The sequence below is a fragment of the Hippocampus comes genome, unplaced genomic scaffold, assembly GCF_001891065.2.
Source record: "Hippocampus comes isolate QL1 unplaced genomic scaffold, H_comes_QL1_v1.1 scaffold34, whole genome shotgun sequence".
NCBI lineage: Eukaryota > Metazoa > Chordata > Actinopteri > Syngnathiformes > Syngnathidae > Hippocampus > Hippocampus comes.
This window is the reverse complement of record NW_017805008.1, coordinates 298,685-305,918: the sequence shown is the minus strand read 5'-3', so window position 1 is coordinate 305,918 and position 7,234 is coordinate 298,685. Positions and strand designations below refer to the sequence as shown.

The following is a 7,234-nucleotide window of genomic DNA, read 5'->3' as shown; positions in this document are numbered from 1 at the left end:
GTCTTTTGTTGTTCAACCGCTGTTCCCGAATTATTCATTCCCCTTTTGTGACCGAGTTTCGCCCTCTCCCCTGTGATCGCCCACCTGCATTGACGTGCTAATTGTGGACTTCAACAGCCCTCCGGCCAGGTGGCCGGCACCTTTGTGCACAGGGATTTGGGGGTGCCGGGTACGCACCCAAACGTTTAGATGTGCCCAAATTAAATGAAACTTTAAACATGATACAATTTTGCTCATAGATTGCTCTAACAGTTATTCAATATGATTCAGATTAAAATATACAAATCAATCCATTATCCGAGCCACTTAACTTCAAATTATGTAATTCAAATTTGTTATAAACTATTTAAATCTATGTTATCCACATTTAGTTTTTAGTAGCAAATATTCCACCCCACAGTGTCACACCTAGTTTAAGAAATTTCAAGGGTTATTTTTACTTGAGCATTCATTGGTAATGAAATGTACAAATGATTGTTTTTCTAACACACTGTCCATCTTTGTTTTCTTACAGTTCTTACAGCCGCTGTCAGACCTAACAGCCTAACATCCTGGGCCACAGACCAGGAAATCGATGTCACAATCAAAAGATGGCTACATCTGGCTCCTGATAGGGCTGGTGAGAGCATGAGAAGAAAAGGGCATGGAGAGCACAATAATTTGATAGATAGAAAAATGCAGTTCAAGAGCAAGTTGCATCCCAGTTTGGACTCTGTGTTCAATGTTAAATCAAGAAAAGTGCAGTTTTCCAGTGTATGTGCAGTTACATGTGAGGTTCACAAATTAACACAATAAATATATTGTAATATCTGTTTCTTGTATTTGTGTGACATCATAGAAAGGGGACGAGCCAGGTTGGGCGAATATTGGCTCCGGCAGTTAAGTCTGAGTGGAGAGCGCATGGGCGTGAGTTGTGGCTAACAGCAACTCAGATGAATGTGTGTTTATTGCTCCTTTTGTTTATTAAAATCGAACAGGTTGCATCAGCGACTGTGTGCATCCTTCTGTCCACGTTGAAGGGCATTACAATATTTTTATAACAGTCGTTTTTGAGGCTTTCAAAAAAAAAATGTGGTCAAATATGGCTCATGAAAGAAGTGGCTTAGTTCAGGTTGAATTAAGTCTGATATCAGGAACCTGTTCTGGCCCAGCGTGGGGCCGGAGTAGGGCCAGATATGGTTATACAATTTGGCTCAGACATGGGCCTTATGTGGCCCACATTGTGGATGCCAGATGTGGGCCACTAAAGGACCATCATTCATTGAGGTATGTGGGCCGGGTGCAAGTGATGTATGTGGCCCAGAGCTGGGCCTGACCAATTTTGCTGACTGGGTGGGCTTGGTCTGTTACTGTCGATGTATCCAGAATGGCAGCATTAGCTGAGACAAGATATGCTCAAAAAGCGCTGCGAGCCAGCACCTACAGATATGAAAGATTCAATCAGTATGTTTATGGTCAAGCTGTTTCAGTGGAAATGGATCATGAGCCCCTTCTGTCAATCATGTCTTTGCCACTCAACCAGGATGCAATAAATGATGATAACGTCTGTAAAAGAATTATGTGAATATCGTCTTCACAGTAGACAAATACAGTATGTTGGATGCAGACACACTTTCTCGTGCAGGTGATAAAAATGAAAGCGCAGACTAAACAAAAGATGCTGGAATGCAGGCTTAATTTGGACATGAGAGCGTCATCCCTCTTTGTCTCTGAAGAGGGAACAGACCAGACAAGAAAAGAGAAGCAGTCCACACTGTGAGAACATTAAAAGAAACAATACTGAGGATAGCATGAAGAAAGACAAACGTCTGGCGCTGCAATACAGAAATCGTAGAACAGAACTGACTGTTGTGGTCGGCAACAAGTTCAACGTGAACAAGTCTGTCATCAAAACCAACCTGCAGTAAGCATGGAAATGGCACAAAACCCAAACAACATTGAGGAGTGGAAAAATGCAAACGGAGGAAGCGCAAAGTCATTTACTGGCCACAAATGCACACAGAAATTGGCCTGTAGCCTTTAGTGAAATATGTTTTCTGAAGACTGTATTTAGTCGTAGAACAGAACTGACTGTTGTGGTCGGCAACAAGTTCAACGTGAACAAGTCTGTCATCAAAACCAACCTGCAGTAAGCATGGAAATGGCACAAAACCCAAACAACATTGAGGAGTGGAAAAATGCAAACGGAGGAAGCGCAAAGTCATTTACTGGCCACAAATGCACACAGAAATTGGCCTGTAGCCTTTAGTGAAATATGTTTTCTGAAGACTGTATTTAGAGCAGGGGTGCCCAATACATCGATTGCGATCCACCGGTAGCACACGGACTGGTCCCAAGTTGATCACGAGGAATGTAGAGGGGGGTAAAGAAAGAACAACCAACCCAAAACATTTGTGTGTTTGTGTGCGTGTTATTAATATGTCATATTTTTGTGTTAGTGCAGCCTGTACCCTTAGCATTCTATCAGTCTCTCTTAAAAAAATAAATAAAACAAAAAAACAGGTCTGGTCACCATTAACCTATGGTGGTGCGTGACCTGAATCACCATAAGTAGTTAGGGGTCAGCGGTCTGGATTTGCAGCTTGCGATCAGAGCTGGTGTGCCATATCTGTTATTATTCTCATTCAGAGTTTGTTTCATGTACAATTCACCGTGGACACAGCCAAAGAATGGGAATCTGGAGCGCCGGGCGAAGGATTTTAAAATGGTACATGTGAGCTACAATCGTTAACACGCTGCAAGAGTGTGTCCCATGCCTCCGTGTCAGCTCTCTACTAAGGTAGGCAGTGATTTGCTTTCCACAAACCCACAAACTTTTGTGTCCACTTTATTTGTCTGTTTCGTTCATCTTAGGGGTGAAGGCGGAATTTCCACCACACTATTTGACCAAGAGTCAAATACCTTGCCAGACTTCCGGGGTGCTCGTTGATGGGCTCAGGAATGACCAGATGCACACGTCTTTTGAGTCAGTAACACAGAAAAGTATTTAATCCCGAACAAATAGTCTAATACAGCATAGATCAAGCCAATTATTCTAAACAGAGCTCTGGGTCATCAACTTCTCCTAACCGCAAAGGTAGCAAGGCAGAGTGACAAAGACGCCTTATCCCTTGCTGGTTTAATATTGGTTGCAGATTTATTACTGCAAAGTAGACAGACATAAAAGAATCAATGAAAGAGAAGGGATGAGCAATGTTTTTTTTGTGTGTGTGTGTTTGTGTGTGTGTGTGTGTGTGTGTGTGTGTGTGTGTGTGTGTGTGTGTGTGTGTGTGTGTGTGTGTGTGTGTGTTCAGGCATAGACAAGTAGTCTGCGAGGACAGTCCAGGTGTGACCAACGTCATCTGTCAGACTAGGTGTGGATTGTCCTATTGTGAATCTTCCTTTGATGTGAATATGGTCTCCAACATTTGGCCGTCTTTTGTTGTTGGAAGCGGTCATCCTGCAGTGGGGCCTTTTTGAGTGCCGATTGTGATCTCCAGTGCAGGGGTCCAACCAGCCTCTCCCCTTTGCTCGTGGCACCTTGGCACCCCCTCTTCCTCAGTCACACTTGAATGCAAACAGTCTCTCATTTACACACAGAAAAACATCATTATTTGCAGTCACGCATTCCAATCCTCCACCCGAATCATCTACAACCATGAAAACAGCACTGGAACAACAGCAAGTATTTTGTGACTATATGAAAAACGCAACGTGGCAATACTAAAGTGTATACTATGAATGAAGGTCCCTTCAGGGGCCACTATTGCTCATCAGGGCATGCGTGTGTAAATGTGTGCGGTAACCAGTCGATCACGTGAGGTCGGTTGATTGAAAAGTAGATCTTTGGTCAAAAAAGGTTGGGCACCCCCCTGATTTAGAGAGTGGCAGCACAGCGGTCGACTGGTTTGCACGTCTGCCTCATAGTGCAGAGGCGCAGGGTTCAATTCCGGCTCTGGCCTTCCTGTCTCGAGTTTGCATGTTCTCCCCATGCCTCCGTGGGTTTTCTCCAGGTACTCCGGAGAAGGGTATTCTGGTTTCCTCTTACATTCCAAAAAACCCCACACATGGCAGGTTAATGGAACACTCTGAAATGTCCCTAGGTGTATGTGAGTGCAAATGGTTGTTCGTCTACATCTGCCTGGGATAGACTCCAGCACGCCCGCGACCCTTGTGAGCATATGCGGATTAGAAAATGGATGGATAGATTTATTTAGAGACATAGAGTTGAAAAACAACCTGTTTTCAGATAAGAGATCTTAGTGTTCAAGCTTCAAGTTTGACCACTTAAAAAATGACTTTTCACCACAACCAGTCAAGGAGAAAGTAGCCCAGGGCAAATCTACTGGTGGAGATGTCAGACGTAGTTGCGTAGCGGTGGAAATTTCTATTTCTTCAGACTTTGGCAAATTTATTTGGAACTTGGCTGAAGGGATGCGACTATGCTGCCGTATTGCACAACTCCTGTTCTCGAACTGGTAAACGGAACAAGTTGCAGTGACATCACATTCTAGATGCACTGCCCAGTACATACAACATTGCCCTCTGCTGGACACGTCTTTTAGGAATAATGCACCCAACTCAAAAGACGACTGTAAGAAGACTTTATTAATCTACAGCAGTGTTTCCCAACCAGGGTTACGCATTCTCACTTATTTTATACTCCTCCACTGTCCCCCAGGAAGACGAAAATATTTGACACCAGCCAACTGTTTCTCAATACTTATAAAAAGCATCATTTGTCGATAAAATTGGCATAACTAATATTGTAGAGGCGGCCCGGTAGTCCAGTGGTTAGCACGTCGACTTCACAGTGCAGAGGTACCGGGTTCGATTCCAGCTCCGGCCTCCCTGTGTGGAGTTTGCATGTTCTCTCCGGGTACTCCGGTTTCCTCCCACATTCCAAAAACATGCATGGCAGGCTGGTTGGTCACTCTGAAATTGTCCCTAGATGTGAGTGAGGGCGTGCATGGTTGTTCGTTTCTGTGTGCCCTGCAATTGGCTGGAAACCAATTCAGGGTGTCCCCCGCCTACTGCCCGAAGACAGCTGGGATAGGCTCAGGCTCCTCCGCGACCCTAGTGAGGATGAAGCGGTTCGGAAGATGAATGAATGAATGAATGAATGAATAACATTGTAGACTTGTTCATATTATCGAAAAGCAAATAAATAAATAAATCAACGAATGACTGTATTGACATGCTTTTTAGGTGACTCTGCGGCTTTCTTTTTGTCACTGTCAAATCATTTTCCATGTTGTCTCTGAAGCATTTAGTCACTGCACTTCACCTCTCCAACTCTGAGCTGTGTGTGCAAAATAAGCAACACTGCTTAGTGGACACACAATTCCACTTTATTCTTTTACAGCAGGGAAAAAAAACAAGGGGCCCCACACCACAAGTTAAGAAACATATTTAAATTTTAGATGCCTTTTTAAAGGGGATTTATTCGCAGGAGCTCCAGGTTTTGTGGTAAATGTTGTTAGAGTAATAGAAAAGAAAAGCAGTTTAATCTTTATTTTGATTTACGTATTTTAATTTATTTACTTATTTTCAAGGCAAAGTACTATGTATTTTCATATTGCATGAAAAAATGAAGGACATTAAAAACTATTTTCAATTAAGAATCAGTTTTGTTTGTCATGTTTTGGTTTGTGACCAACAGGTGGCACTGTGGGGCTTTTCCCTGCAGCTGCACACCTGTTGGTCGTTAGGTAATTAGTGGCTTTAAAAGGACTCCCAGCCCGAGCACTAATTGTTGGGTTATTGTTTGCTCTTGGCTGCTGTCGTGTTTGTTTGTTTGCTGCTACCAGGTTTGTTTCAGTCATGTTTCGGTTGCTGTTATGTTTTATCTTCAGTCGTGATTTTTGTTTGATACTTTGTTTGTTTCAGATTTAGTTTTCTGTGTTTTATCAGTATACACTCTTTTAAGTACACCCTGCTCCTCCCTCTTGCCTGCTTTTTTGAGGTCCACCACCACCTCACAACGTGACATTGTTAGGTTCTACATTGAGAGAATCTGTTCGAATCCTTTGTTTGTCCAGGGTGTCGCCGCTCCCTTTTGTTTTGTTGCCTTTTTCAGTGTGGGCTGGGCGCCTCCCTAATCGTTGCACCTGCCTTCCCTACACACCTGCAAGTCTTCATCCCATTCAGCCACCTGTTGCCGGTTCGTCAGGGAGCTTTCCTGCTGTACTTGCTTCTGCCAAGCCATTATGCCACTGTGTTCCTGTACTCCTTGAATTGATCATTTTGACTACCTATCTGTTCCTGCTACCTCGTCACTTCCTGGCAATAAAACCCTTCTAAGTTGATTGTGTCTGCGTGTAGGACCTGTGCTCGTCTCTCACGAAGCCTAAGAGAATCATCAACACTTATGGGTGAGGGCCTTCTGGACTTCTCAACCGAAACGTGGAGGGAGCCTTATGTACTGTATACATCAGTGGCAGATGCTGGTCTGGCAAGGAGGGGAAGCTCAATTTTGGCCGACATCATAAAATGTCAGTTTATTTATATGGGAATTCTACTCTCCGTTCCTTTTCAAGAAAATTATCTGTGACCCTGTCATACCAACAAGCCGTCTTTTCCAGGGACTTAACTAGTGTCCTACAACTACAGCAACTACAATAAAACACACCAGAAATAAAAGATTATTTCGTCGCTATAGTCATTTCCAACAGAGTGTCGCTAAGATGATGAGAAGTCTCCAGTTCAACTTAGAACAGAATGAGAATTAAAAGATGCTCCCACGGATGCCAACACTAAAGCCCTGTTCACACGGCACACATTTGGTCCGACGCTGCACCGAAATATTTTGTTGCGATATATTTTACACCGGAGCAAATTTTGTGGAGCGGTCACACGTGCAAAGCCGCTGAGCGTGACAGCTCCGGCGCAGCGTCGAAGCAGCTCCACTTGCGGTCACACGTGCAATTTCTGCTCCGGACCAAAACGACAGGAATGCGGAAGTAAAACAGGTTCGGGTCGGGCTTCTCTCTCGCGGACTTTTATTTATTTTTCTTTTAATAAATATTATGGCGGACACTATTCTGTCCTTGTTCAGAATAGATCCACTTGTCGGCAGTCGTGGAATAAAGACGTGTTTACAGTCAATCGTGTGTGCTCCTTATGACTGCCACAATATATGTTTTAAAAAATGTATACTAAAACAATGTGCGGATACTAAACTAAGGAATACTTGTTTTAAAACAAACAATTTGGATAAAACAGAATGCGCTGTAATTTAATTGCTATTTAACTG

General features: G+C 43.4%; 1 long non-coding RNA gene across 1 annotated transcript in view; it reads left to right on the top strand.

Annotated features, from left to right (window-relative positions):
- LOC109510115 (uncharacterized) overlaps nucleotides 1–3,018 on the top strand; it is a 15,355-nt gene extending 12,337 nt beyond the window's left edge. The window contains exon 2 of the long non-coding RNA XR_002167073.1: nucleotides 2,768–3,018. This is a non-coding gene — a long non-coding RNA (uncharacterized LOC109510115). The remainder of the gene's footprint in view (nucleotides 1–2,767) is intronic.
- The last annotated feature ends 4,216 nt before the right edge of the window (nucleotides 3,019–7,234 follow it).